Source organism: Podarcis pityusensis (genome assembly GCF_964106645.2).
Source record: "Podarcis pityusensis genome assembly, chromosome: 8".
NCBI lineage: Eukaryota > Metazoa > Chordata > Lepidosauria > Squamata > Lacertidae > Podarcis > Podarcis pityusensis.
In genome coordinates this window covers 50,633,419-50,640,529 of record NC_138033.1, presented here as the reverse complement: position 1 = coordinate 50,640,529, position 7,111 = coordinate 50,633,419, and positions in this window count along the sequence as shown.

Sequence of the window (7,111 nt, the reverse complement as noted above, 5' to 3'; positions counted from 1 at the left end):
CAGGCTAATTAAGCCGCTCAGTCAAAAGGTCGGTATTTGCTAATTAAATGAGTGTTAACAAGTGCCTGGGAGCCAAAAGGAGAAGGGGAGGGGAAGAGACTCGGCTCCATCACATGCTGAATTAATATCAACAGGATTCCTTGGGGAGGGGGGCCACTAGGCAGCCCAGCCTGGCCTGGAGACACTGGGGAAATCAAGGGCTTCCCCTTCTCAACAAGCAATGCTCACCCACAGATGAAAGGCTGTCCTTCTCTACGGCCATTTTTATACGATATGATCCAAGATCTTAAAAGACAGCTTGGTTTCTCTGAATGCAGCAAGCTGCCTTTTTATCAAGTCAAAGCATTGCCGAATATTATCTAAACTAGTAAGCGGTGGCTTCTCCAGGGTTTCAGGCAGGGCACATTCTCAGCCCTATCTAGAGATGCCTGGGATTGAACCCTGGACCTTCTGCATACAAAGTGGATCATCTACCCACCAGCGGTGTTGCTCAGGGCACAAGCCCAGGGCATAAATCTGCATGATGTTTGCATATGCTAATTTATATGCAGAGGTACAAACACGGGTCGATTTCAGAGGGAAAATGAATCTGGCTCTTGCTGTCAGGGCTTACTCTCACCCTCTCCTCAGTCTGTGGGCAAGAACTACTGCTGATGTATATAAGGAAACTAAAGCAAGTCTTATCCAGCATCTAATGCAGGGTAGGGAATTTGTCAGCCCCAAAGCCACATTTCTTTCTGGGCTGCCCACCAGATGCCAGTAGAGGGCAGGACCAGATGCAAAAGTGGACAGAGCAACAAATGCAAAGTTTACCTTTCTATGGCAGGCTGGTTTCTATGCACACTCACATATCCTGCTCTGTCCTCCATCCAGACAAGCAAGAGGCACATTCGCCTGCTCCAAGTCACTATCACTCCATAGAGTGACGGAGATTTTGGAGATAGCAACTGATACCAAAGGCTGGGAAACTCACACTGTGGCTGCTTGACAATGTTTCCTTCTGCAAGCCCCGAGGATTAGGAGCCCCCTGTACCCTCATCAAGCTCCAAGAGGCCTCTGCCAAGCAGGCAAGCGTGTCTCCCTCACAACTTGCCAGCACTCGGGGTTTGATCAAGCTGGGTAAGATCACTATGACTCCTGTTCCTCTACCAGGGTCTCTTTCTAGTTCACAGCGCATGTTAGCAGCTTCCCTGTGCCTGCAAGATGATTGACAGCTCTGGGGAAGATTCTGCTCATAGCAGGGCAGCCCAGAAGAAAGAGCATCCTCAGCAGGGCCAAAGGGTGGGGATCTCCATCTGTCAATTTCCTTCCCCGTTTGCTCCTGACAGCTCCATAGGAGTGGGCTGATCTCAGCTCCTGTTCTAAAAAACAAAAGAGATTCATGGAGGAGAGGGCTATCAGTGACTACTAGACACAATGGCTATGTTCGATCTCAAGTGTAAGAGGCAGTATGCTTCTCATTAGCAGTTACTTGGGAGCACAAGTGGGAAGAGCTTGTGGGCTTTCTGACTGAGCAGTGCGAGGTCAGGATGCTGGACTAGATAAGCTTGAGGTCTGATCTGGAAGGGTTCCTCTTATGTCCTTACCTGACCCTCTGAACCTGACTGCTGCCTTCTCATTTTCGCTGCTGGGCACCAAACATGGGGAACAAGTAGACTGATAAAAGCAGAGCTGTATGGGGAGGACCGGGTAGGGGGGGAGCAGGAAATAGAACCCAGAGGAAAGCTGAAAAGGGCATCCCATGATCTGAGAAGCACCTTGGACCACTGGCAGAGAAAGCATCACCCTTCCACCTGCCAGGCACAGCCAACATTTTGTCTTGTGCAAGGCTGTGCGTCACAATGCACATGGAAAGGGCAGTGCTCATTGCCGCATGCGCAAGGACGGAAGTCACTGCCTGCACTCGGAGGCAGCGGCTTCTGCAAAGCAGGAACATTACTCAGAGTAGCCCCTTCCCATCTGTGCTCCCAGCCCTGGCAGGTGCCCAAGAGTCTGCCTAGGACCAGAGCCCAGCAAAGGAGAAGCTGCGCTGGCTGAACACGCAAAGCGGGCAGCATTTCCTGCCTCTAATGAGAACAATTTGCAATGCTGGCTGCTTCCTGGTGAAGTCTCTGGAACACAGAGTTTCCCTTGAAATTTGCTTGGTAGAGTAGAAGGCATGCTAAACTTCATTGTCCAAGGAGCTCTGATGTCCTGGTCTCTGCAGAAATTAAGTTCCTTCTAGAATGGAGGAGGGATCCAACCACGGCAGCACGCAGGGGCATTAATTGTATTTCTTTACCACATTTTTGTCAAGGCACCCAAGGGGGTTTATAATTTTAAAAATAACAAAAACAAATAAACGATATTATATGTAAAGAGCAGGGTGAGGTTGGAGGAGAAGAGAGAGATGCAGAGGTATTCACAGGCTGAGGAGGGATTTATGCCAAGGTCAGATTGGCTAGTGCCAATGTCTCATCTTTTCTGCTCTTCTCTCGCTCTTTTATTGTGGAACAGCTCAGATGGATTGATCTAGTGCAGCTCTGCCTTTCAAAAATGGCCTTTTCACTCATTGAAACTCTTACCCTACGTGCTGGAGGGGCCCATGGCATAGCCTCAGGAACACAAGAAGCTGCATGATATGGAGTCAGACCCATGGATCAATCTCGCTGGGCATTGAACTTGGGATCTTCTGCAGGTCATGCAGATGTCCTAGAATCATAGAATCATAGAATCATAGAGTTGGAAGAGACCACAAGGGCCATCGAGTCCAACCCCCTGCCAAGCAGGAACACCATCAGAGCACTCCTGACATATGGTTGTCAAGCCTCTGCTTAAAGACCTCCAAAGAAGGAGACTCCACCACACTCCTTGGCAGCAAATTCCACTGTCGAACAGCTCTTACTGTCAGGAAGTTCTTCCTAATGTTTAGGTGGAATCTTCTTTCTTGTAGTTTGGATCCATTGCTCCGTGTCCGCTTCTCTGGAGCAGCAGAAAACAACCTTTCTCCCTCCTCTATGTGACATCCTTTTATATATTTGAACATGGCTATCATATCACCCCTTAACCTCCTCTTCTCCAGGCTAAACATGCCCAGCTCTCTTAGCCGTTCCTCATAAGGCATCGTTTCCAGGCCTTTGACCATTTTGGTTGCCCTCCTCTGGACACGTTCCAGTTTGTCAATGTCCTTCTTGAACTGTGGTGCCCAGAACTGGACACAGTACTCCAGGTGAGGTCTGACCAGAGCAGAATACAGTGGCACTATTACTTCCCTTGATCTAGATGCTATACTCCTATTGATGCAGCCCAGAATTGCATTGGCTTTTTTAGCTGCCGCGGCACACTGTTGGCTCATGTCAAGTTTGTGGTCAACCAAGACTCCTAGATCCTTTTCACATGTACTGCTCTCAAGCCAGGTGTCCCCCATCTTGTATTTGTGCCTCTCATTTTTTTTGCCCAAGTGCAATACTTTACATTTCTCCCTGTTAAAATTCATCTTGTTTGTTTTGGCCCAGTTCTCTAATCTGTCAAGGTCGTTTTGAAGTGTGATCCTGTCCTCTGGGGTGTTAGCCACCCCTCCCAATTTGGTGTCATCTGCAAATTTGATCAGGATGCCCTTGAGTCCATCATCCAAGTCGTTGATAAAGATGTTGAATAAGACCGGGCCCAAGACAGAACCCTGTGGCACCCCACTAGTCACTCTTCTCCAGGATGAAGAGGAACCATTGATGAGCACCCTTTGGGTTCGGTCAGTCAGCCAGTTACAAATCCACTGAGTGGTAGCATAGTCAAGACCGCATTTTACCAGCTTCTTTACAAGAATATCATGAGGCACCTTGTCAAATGCCTTGCTGAAATCAAGGTAGGCTACATCCACTGCGTTCCCTTCATCTACCAGGCTTGTAATTCTGTCAAAAAACGAGATCAGGTTAGTCTGACATGACTTATTTTTCAGAAATCCATGCTGACTGTTGGTGATCACAGCATTCCTTTCTAGGTGCTCACAGACTGTTTGCTTAATGATCTGCTCCAGAATCTTCCCTGGTATTGATGTCAGACTGACTGGGCGGTAATTATTTGGGTCCTCTCTTTTCCCCTTTTTGAAAATAGGGACAACATTTGCCCTCCTCCAGTCTGCCGGGACTTCGCCTGTTCTCCAGGAATTCTCAAAGATGACTGCCAGTGGTTCTGAGATCACATCTGCCAGTTCTTTTAATACTCTTGGATGCAGTTCATCTGACCCTTGAGACTATAGCCATTGTGCTATGGGCTTTCCCCAAACCCTTTGTTTTTCCCAAGAGTTTTAAAGCTGAGCAGTGAATCAGGAAGTCACCAGTTCTCAGACTGCCATCCACATTCGGAATATAGAAATTATCATCTACCATGCAGGGTTGTTGCAATTACTGAGATGGTGGATAAAGCGTGCCTCAACTACTCTGAAGCACTATGTTCTATTTCTCGCTCTCAATAGGTATTGCAAAGAAAGAAGATTTTCAGCAACTACAACAATTCACCTTGTGAAGCACTGAAGAAAGTGATACCTAAACAAAGTCTAGTTTCTGCACTGCCACCTTGTGGCATCTAGAGTCGGATGGCCCTGGTCATTAATTACCCTTCCGAAGCTGAGCTGAGAAACTAAAGAGGCAGGGCGTGAGGGAAAGGTACCAAAGGAGAGATCAAATCTAATCACAAAGGTCAGCTCCTCAAGACAGGAGTCTCCAGGGTACTTCCACGTGGGTTATAGGTTGTAAAGAGGAAATCCTGAAAACAAAACTCTGTTACTTTCAACAACTTGAGTGTTAAACTTACTGCTAAATTGAGGGCTTACTGCCACCAAGTGGAACCAACATGTACCTGCATGTCTCTCTTTGAGAGGATTTCTCCTTTGGGTTAGTTAACAACTCAGGCAAGGGATGGAGATATTCCAGATGTGCACCCCCTCCCTCTTCAAAAAAGAAGAACCTCCAGAGCATTGGCATGGGCTTTGAGAGGCAGATTTATTAGACTTGTTAGTTAAAAATGAATTCTTTCACGATGGTCAAAACAAGAAATGTGATAGCCACATATGAAATCAGTTATTCTGGCACAAGCATTCATGGGCCAGAACCCATTTTCTCAGTTGCAAGAAGCAGATTTGCAATGGCTGTCCTGGACTGTCAAGCAGTTTACCCCCAGCACCTGGTACATGATCAGATGTGGAGACACAGAGGACTGAACCTGTACTTAGAAATGGGTTGACTTTAGATTTCCTCAGTTTCCATCCATCACGTGCAAGCCTAGTATGAAGAGGTTGTACAAGTATGAAGAGTTTGGGAGGATTTCAAACAGTGCAGAGACTTCATGTGCAAGCTCCCACTGCAGAACAAAAAGCACCACTCCAAGCTGTGAAATCTCCCTGAGCCAAACAAGAGATGCAATTGTGTCCTCCCAAATGTACTATTGGAGCAATGCACACATGGAGTGTATGGAGCATTAAGGGAGGGGCAGTACCTCTGGTAGGTGACACATTGTGCTCCTTCTGGGGTAGTTTGTCCATCTTCGGTCCCCACCATGCACTCAGCTCTCAACTGGCCAGCTAAACCAGGTGAGGGCAGTTGATAGGTCTCAAACCCTCAGAAAGTTGGGTACCGTATTTTTTGCACCATAACACTCACTTTTTTCCTCCTAAAAAGTAAGGGGAAATGTCTGTGCGTGTTATGGAGGGAATGCCTACGGGTGGCATGCCTACGGATTTTCCTCCTCTAAAAACTACGTGCGTGTTATGGTCGAGTGTGTGTTATAGAGCGAAAAATACGGTACTCTCTCTGCATGCAAAGACAGGCTCCGGTGGATTGAGTGAACAAAACTAATCGTGGATCCAACAGTCAAGGAGGTGGTTTCTGCACACGCTGTACAGGGAAGTGAAGGGCAGATGGGGCATGTCAACCTGTGAAGGTAGATCATCAAGGAAAACTCTGGTCCTGAACCTCTGCTGCTTTGTGGAGCTATCTTCAGGGGGGAAAGGCTAAGGAGCAAACCCTACAACAATCTGGAATGGCGTCCCCAAGACAGTTGGATGGCATCTTATACACCTCCGTCCAGCAACGCCTGCCGCCAAGCTGGTGTATTGCTGGATCTTGTCATATGGGCAGCCCAGGACCTCCATACACTGTCCAGGCTTGTGCGCCAGGGGTTACTTCAGTGCCAACAGTGGTTTGACTTCACCCCTGTAGGCACACTCTCATCGTCCCTAGAGACAGGAGGATGCCAACTAATGTGTGCATACACCTATACCCCATTCCCAAGTCTGCCCTTCTTCAGAGCAACATGTGACACCTACCTGCTGTGTCCACAAAATTTCACAGAATGGACTGCTGAAGCATGAGGGGGGATTTGTAACTTTACCTGCTCCAGATCTATAGCATGTCAAGAGCATTAATCTCATTTCCAGATGACCTATGGGGATGGGTAGATAAGTGGAAACGCTACATTTATGGCCTGGCTAGTAAAACTAAACCAGACTTGTGGTTCCCATCCACTCCCATAGATACTCTCTAGTTATTGTAAATAGGATCCTCTGCACTTCACATTAAGCACACACTCCATTTTTCCAGCAGAGCTGAGTGATCAACCGAGCCCAGCTTCTATTAATCAACTAAGTACATTCATTTCCTCAATGGGATGCAGCGGAGGTGAAAAGGCAGCTCATCCAGACAGTAAAGAGTACATTCCTGGAAAATACATTCCTGGAAAATAACTGCATCGGATTCTCTGGTGGCTTGTGTGGTCTTCACTTCAGCCGAGCTCACTTTTGCTCTCAGAAAACACCACGCCTGGTCTACATTAATCCAGTAAGGAATTCACACCGAAATGGCACTGTGGTAAGAATCAGGTATCTCCGGTGAATCCCTTGCAAGATTCAGTGTAAAAAAATTAACAAGCCATCTTGTACGAAGTCAGAGCATTGGTTCATCTAGCTTGGTAATGTCTGCACTGACAGGCAGCAGCTCTCTGGAGTTTCAGATGGGCAACATTCCCAGCCCTACAGGGGCTTGAACTGGGACCCTCTGCATCCAAAGCCCGATGCTCTACCACCACTGAGCTATGGCTCTTCCCCATACATATATGAGGAACTTGCATTTATCATCTTCTG